Source organism: Rhipicephalus sanguineus, chromosome 4, assembly GCF_013339695.2.
Source record: "Rhipicephalus sanguineus isolate Rsan-2018 chromosome 4, BIME_Rsan_1.4, whole genome shotgun sequence".
NCBI lineage: Eukaryota > Metazoa > Arthropoda > Arachnida > Ixodida > Ixodidae > Rhipicephalus > Rhipicephalus sanguineus.
In genome coordinates, this window is record NC_051179.1 from 45,598,593 (window position 1) to 45,604,592 (window position 6,000).

The 6,000-nt window shown below is 43.5% G+C and overlaps 1 protein-coding gene across 1 annotated transcript in view; it reads left to right on the top strand.

The window, feature by feature from the left end:
• Nucleotides 1-6,000, top strand: part of LOC119389885 (probable cationic amino acid transporter) — a 147,054-nt gene that overhangs the window by 51,259 nt on the left and 89,795 nt on the right. The window lies entirely within an intron of this gene.

Sequence of the window (6,000 nt, forward strand, 5' to 3'; positions counted from 1 at the left end):
TCGAGAGAGAGAGAGAGAGAGACTCGATATCTCTCGGCGGACTCGGCATCCGCCGCGCGGAAGGTCTAATGAAACGAACTGAAACGAAAAGGAGAAGAAAAAAATAAAAGCGAAGAAGCCTTCTCGATTTCGGCGGTCGTGAATATATTTGCCAAGCCGCTCATGCAATGGAAAGGAACGCACGAGCACCGAGTGAGCGATTGAGTGAGAGAGAAAGAGAGTGAAACATAGATAGATAGATAGATAGATAGATAGATAGATAGATAGATAGATAGATAGATAGATAGATAGATAGATAGATAGATAGATAATATAGATAGATAGATAGATAGATAGATAGATAGATAGATAGATAGATAGATAGATAGATAGATAGATAGATAGATAGATAGATAGATAGATAGATAGATAGATAGATAGATAGATAGATAGATAGATAGATAGATAGATAGATAGATAATAGATAGATAATAGATAGATAGATAGATAGATAGATAGATAGATAGATAGATGATTGTGTGGCTCCTCTGCGTCCTCGTTTTTCGCGTCGTGCCCTACTAGTTCAACATGTAGCGATTGAGACATAGAGTTAGATAGACAGACAGAAAGGGCGAATGAAAGAGAGAATTATACATAACTAAAAAGAAGGAAAAGAACGGGAAAGCGACAGAGATTGCCACAGAAAGAAAGGGCATCGACACAAGAAGAGAGGTAGAGGGAAGAGCACAGAAGAGGAGGGAGAAAGGGGGGAAAAAAAATTCGGCAGATCCGACGTACCGTGGAGTCGATGTTATGCGAAGCATGCGGCGGGTAGATGACTGTGGCGTAACTTTTTTGCTGAGCGACACGTTACAAAATGGTGCTAAAGATTTGTATAAATTTATACGCACACATATATGTTGAAGAGCCGCATATGTGTTATATAACCAGTTGTTTACGGTTGGGTAACGCTGCCAATGGCAACGTGGGTATGACCAACACCAGAAGCGGTAAGCTGATATGTAGAGTACGTGTCCCGAGAACGCACGCACGTTTCACGAACCCGTGTGATGTGTGCAAGTAGTCCTTGACAGTTGTTGAACAAGGGCATCATCACCGTGATCATTGAGCACCAGCCTGGTCATGACTTGTTATAGGATCCGGTCGTGATCGTGGCGACGAGGGGTCCATCTGTAGTGAAGTGTGTGGTATAGTAGAGCTGTTGGAATTCGTGGATGCCTCGGTCATTTCGTCGACAAATTGTCTGTCGACAGAGCCGGCGACATGTCGGAACCTGAAGCCACCCTTTGCGTTGGTGAGGTACAGGCCGTCGAGGCTGGTAGGCCTGGATAGTGCTACGTAGACCAACATCAGTGGATGGTGTTTGTCGTATTTGTAGACTACCTGGGCGTATGTGGCCTACGTAGCCTAGTCTACAAAGCGGCTGTCAATCAATCTGGCATCATCCTCGGTCAGCATGAGGCCATCGCCCAGCCTCGTAAGAAATGAAGGGGACACTGCGTCGTTCTGGCGGACTAAGTGCACTTTACGGTGCGGTGATGTGGATATCATAAGTAACTTTCGTTAATGTATTCCTCCGGGGTCGAGCAATGCTTCAGTATAGCTTGGTGAATCAATCATAGAATACAAACGCCCTTGCAAAAATGCAGATTGAGTTTTTTGAATTGACCTGGAACCGAGCATGTATTGAGTCAATTGCAGGTCAATTCAACCGCATTGTCTATTGGGTCAGCTCGGTACAGATTCAATTGACTAAAGGTAAGAAAGCGCCAATTTACTCACACTCTATACGCATTAAATTGACTTTCAAAAAACTAAGTGTCAATTGACCCACACTGTATACGCGTTAAATTGACTTTCAATAAACTAAGCGTCAATTGACCCGCACTGTATATGCATTTAATTGACTTTCAAAAAACTAAGTGCCAATTGACTCACACTCTATACGCATTTAATTGGCTTTAAAAAAACTAAGTGCCAATTGACTCACACTCTTTGCGCATTTAATTGACTTTAAAAAATCTAAGCGCCAATTTACTCACACTCTATACGCATTAAATTGTCTTTCAAACAACTAAGTGCCAATTGACTCGAACTCAACGTATGCATTATTGACCGGCTACTGAGCCTGCTACCTCAAGTCTTTTATGTTTTATGCTTCTCTAGCTTGCGATATGACATTTTACTTTTTTTTTTGCATCACACAGGTGTAATGTCCCAATGTACCTGGAATTAGTTTTCTTGTTTATATATAATAATGTTCTATATAGCTACAAAAGCATCATGAAGCACGCATGTGCAGGGCATCTCCTTAGGTACAGGGCCAAGTTTCACCGCAGGGCCTCCCTCCCGGCCGCCCCCCTTTCTTCTTCGTTGTTGAGTACTAAAAAAAAAAACGAAAAAACGAAAATTAAGCGAGCTAGGTGCTTTGATCGAAGGTCGCAAGATCGATGCTGCTGGTCCCCGCGGCTGTCGACGGGTAAAGGGGAAGTTAACAGTTCTTTGAATGCAAGATCAAAGGTTTTTCTCACCATGAATTGTCAAAAAACATGCGTAGCCATATGACCCGCTATGACGGATCGTGTCGCGGTCAAGTGCGACACTTGCATTTGCTTCAATGATGCGCTAAAAGTTTGCCTTCCGAGATTAGCAAAAATACCGTTGATGCAATGTTTATCGGAATGTGTATTCAATGCTTTGACAAGCAGTGTCCTTATTATTATTATTTTATTACTATTTATTCATGAGAAGTACGATAAAAATGCGGGTCGAGCACGTCGTGGTTCAATGGTCGTGCATTTTTAAGCCGCTCTCCCGTGGGGGGAAAAGGCGCGCCCTATTGTTCCGAAACTCGCCTGTCTGGTAAGTCGCGGGCGGTATTCTTTGCACGTGGCGGGGACCATCAGGGTGAAGAATTCGGAGAACGCATGTCGGAAACTTCCACTGCACAGGTGCAAGGAGGCCCGTCTACTGTTGCGATCAAGAAAATAACGCGGAAAAGATCAATCTGTATTTTATAGGGTGCTAATATTGCGCCACGAATACTTGAAATTTAGTTCACAAATAAGCTTCGCAGAATTTATTGGGAGTTACACCCGTGTAAATTTCTGACGGTCACTTTAGCTCTTGTGTATCCCTCCGCGCCGCACTTTCTTCTTCAGAATTGCTCACCAGCGTCGCGAGTGTGGTCGTGTTCGGCACTTGCGATCTCTCTTGCTCTGATTTCGTAGACAGCGAGTACCGCGATTTACACAGGCTATCAGCGAAAGTGTGAAGAAGCTACTTCGCTCATGTGCTGCAATTGTGGCCGTACATGGAAGTTTGTTTCGCGCGGAACGGTTGTTCATCAGACCCAGCACATCGCAACTTTCCTGCGGCAAAATTGGACGACTCCATCTTGCTTCCTTTCTGCAAAGCTGCAGAGACACCGTCACCTTGATGTGCGATCAACATTTCTGTATTTGCTGGATCTCCAAACCACGTGCATCTGTTGATTATCTTTGAAGGTAAGTTTATCATTTTCACTGCCTTCGTACGTTCTATTCGAAAGTTATGAAACCTGAAAAAAAGTATTGTGCGTTGGATGTTTTATCAGTATGCTACTACGTAACTATTGTGGTTTACATTATTAAACCGTCCTCTTCTACCTATTTCATTTTTTATGACAACATTTCTCTCTTTTTTTTGTATTTCTTACAGGCAGGCTTCGCCCTGGTTATTCGGAACAGGCGCAACGCCAACTAAATGATGGCATTCGTCTCTATTGGAGTTTTCATAAAATAAATGTAGATGTTAACAGATCTGTGTTTTACATTTTGGCTTGAACACTTTACAGAACACCGAAGGTCAGCTGCAGCTTACACAGTGAAGAAATCACAACATCGGCATCACAGTACATGTGCGTGTATGGTGTCGTTCAGGTGAATAGTGGGCCGTGTACTAATTTGCGACTTCTCTCCCAGTTTTTACCTTGTTCGTACGATTGAACCATTGAAACATCAGCGCACGCCAGGAAAACTCTCGCTAGGGCAAAGCATTGAAGGCGGCATGCAGATTTTCTTTCATGTTCGGCACAGTAAATTCGAATGATCAGCCTTATGGCTAGCAAATGCTTAAAAATACACTGATAGCATGTAATGTATATTATTGGGTACCACTTCTAAAACATAACATTTAAGTGGCTAGTTTTCAAGAAATGTCGCAAATAGCCTACGTTCCTAAACGCGGAGGAACTCAGCCACCATTTTTCACAATTGCGTAACGCGCTTGCATACCAGATGCTTTTTACTGAACACAATAAGGGTTGAATATACACTCCCCTAAACTGTTTCAATTGAAACTGAGTACACACAGTCAATAGCTGGTCAATAGCTCCTTTTGACTCGCACAAAAGACGCTAAATTGACATGCAAATATGATTTTCAATAGAAACACGGTGCCAATATCCTTGTGTAACTCAATAGAAAAAGTCAATTGGCGCTCAATTGGCGCTCACAAAAGACGCTAAATTGACACGCAAAATATGATTTTCAATAGAAACACGGTGGCCAATATCCTTGTGTAACTCAATAGAAAAAGTCAATTGGCGCTCAATTGGCGCTCACAAAAGACGCTAAATTGACACGCAAAATATGATTTCAATAGAAACACGGTGGCCAATATCCTTGTGTAACTCAATAGAAAAGTCAATTGGCGCTCAATTTAAACACAATACATCCTATAGAGAAAAGTCAATTAGCCTTAATTAAACCTCTATAGCATTTTTGTGTAAGGGCGTAATGTTTATCAGACTGCTATAAAAGCGGAGCAACACTGAACTACAGATGTTAATCTGATATGACGCCTGTATCGTAGGAGTATCATGTAGTGCTTATTGCTTTCTTGTATAATTAGATAGCCAGCACCACAACCACAATTGACGTTGCACCGATATTACGCCTGCGTAGGCTGTTTTTACAAACCAATTTATAGACCTGGCGTGGCTCAGTGGTAGAATACCTGATTGCCACGCAGAATGCTTGGGTTCGACTCCTGCTAGGATCCTAATTTTCATTCTTTCCATTCGTTGAGTCAACGCTGCCGATGTTGGTTTTCCGTAACGCTATAGCATTTAAGTTAACAATGTCTGTTCTCGCCGTTCCTGGGTAGATATAAACTGTCAATCACCTGTGGCACGACCTATGGACCTCAATAAAGTTCTTTCATCCATCCATCCATCACCTGTGGCGCATACCCGTACACCGCGGCCCGTGGTAAACGGGTATGTGCCACACGTGTCTAGTGGAAAGGGTTGACGACGTACGCGACAAGATTTTAACGTTTTTCATGTCATGACCCGGCAGTCATATTCGTCAAATCCTCTTACCCTCCCATGCAAATTTTGGTCTACACCAAGTTAAGGAGGTGATCATGAGAGCACCCAGACGTAGGCGGCTAGATAGATAGATAGATAGATAGATAGATACGTAGATAGAAACGCTCAAAGTGCCAGAGGTTCGCTAAGAAATGCTTCGCATTTAAAAAGAAGAAGATATAGAGAGGGACGCGCACGAATGTAAAGAGGGAGGAGCGAGCTAGCTATCTGATCCCGCGCATAAAATTTTCCTCGAGGCCGCGTTTGAAACTCAGTTGCAGCAGTACGGAGGCGGCGCGGGATGAGCGTACTACTTCTGCATTCCCGCGTTGAGGCAGCGAGACGTTGTGTGCCCGTCGAGCTCGGAAATATTTTTGCATATTTATTGCCCGGAAAAACCGACGACTGCGATACAGACGCGAGTGGTGGAGTATTGCGGGGGCTGGAGAGAAAGAAGATGATTCATTCGTCCATCTTTATGCGGCCAACTCGCTTCCTGCCCCCTCGCCCCCAGCCTCCCATGGCTGGCGCACTCGAGCAACGGGGTGGCGTTTTACTATAACTGCATTTTTGTTAGTTTGCTTCGGAATTGTACGCAATGATGCCGAGCGAGTAGTGGCGTGACACCATTCTCCACTTAATTATTC